This window comes from Babylonia areolata, chromosome 15 (assembly GCF_041734735.1).
Source record: "Babylonia areolata isolate BAREFJ2019XMU chromosome 15, ASM4173473v1, whole genome shotgun sequence".
In the NCBI taxonomy this organism is placed as follows: domain Eukaryota; kingdom Metazoa; phylum Mollusca; class Gastropoda; order Neogastropoda; family Buccinidae; genus Babylonia; species Babylonia areolata.
The window spans coordinates 19638170-19639607 of NC_134890.1; positions in this window are offsets into that span (position 1 = coordinate 19638170).

Below are 1438 nucleotides of genomic sequence, written 5' to 3' on the forward strand. Positions count from 1 at the left end.
GAGCTAACTTGTATATCATAATGTTCTACCTCATCGAAAGGAGCTTATCTCTACTTTCTCTTTCTGTCTCTGTCTCTGTCTCTGTCTGTGCGCGCGCGCGCGCGCGTCCGCAAATGAAGTTAGGCAAGAGTTGAAATAATGTTTGGTCTATTCGACATCATAGCGATCAAACCTTTCTGTGAGAAAGTGTCTAAGGTGACGAGAGAGAGAGAGAGAGAGAGAGAGAGAGAGAGAGAGAGAGAGAGAGAGAGTGGTTAGGGAGGCGAAGAAAGAAAATAAATGGAGACAAAAAATACAAATATAAAGAAAGCCGGAAGATGGAAGGAGGGGGGGGGGGGGGGAGAAGAATAACAAAATGACGACTAAAAAAAATTTTAAAAAAAGTTCGGGGGGGGGGCGGGGGGGGGGGGGGGGGGGGGGGGGGGCGGAGGGAATGAAGAAGAGAAAGTGTGGTAAGAAGGGGAAAAAAACAACAACAACCGAATGATAAAAGAAAAAAAAAAAAGAAAGTAAAGAAGGAAGAAAGAAGGAAGAAGAGGAAGAAGAAGTTCGTTTATTCAGCTGTAGTCTGTTCATCTGAGATGATGATATTAGAAGATGAAGAAGAAGAAGTATAACAACAAGAAAAATACACAACACCCTCTCCTTCCCAAATGAAACGAAAACAAATGAACAACAAAAATCCCGAACGTTAAGAAAAAGATTGAGAGAGAGGGAGAGAGACAGAGAGGGAGAGAGAGGGAGAGTGAGAGAGAGGGAAAGAGAGGGAGAGTGAGGGAGAGAGAGGGAGAAAGGAAGAGAGAGAGGGGGAGAGAGAGAGGGAGAGAACGAGAGAGAGGGAGAGAGAGGGAGAGGGAGAGTGAGGGAGAGAGAGGGAGAAAGGGAGAGAGAGAGGGGGGAGAGAGAGGGAGAGAACGAGAGAGAGGGAGAGAGAGGGAGAAAGGGAGAGAGAGAGGGGGAGAGAGACGGAGAGAACGAGAGAGAGGGAGAGACAGAGGGGGAGAGAGGGAGAGGTGGGAGGGAGGGTGAGAGAGAGAGAGAGAGAGAGAGGAGGAGGAGGAGGAGGAAGAGGAATGAAACTGAGGACAACGGATTTGCAAGGTCATCGCATGAGAACGCTACCCACTTTGTAACAACAAACATTCAGGGATGTGTCAACAAACACCCAACACTTAACACACATACTGCACAGAGACAGCTATCAACTGGGCCTGAGTACATTTTCAGACTCACAGATCACAAACACTATGTCTTTGTATGCCATTAATTGCTGTAGTGCGCAGACACACATGCATGTTGACGGATATTATCCGTTTGAAATACAAAACAAACAAAACATTTGGACAACCGTGTTTGCACACAAACTCAGCGGAGGACGACCTATATTCAAAACACCTTGGCGAGGCGTCAACAGACACACACACAGACACAGACACAG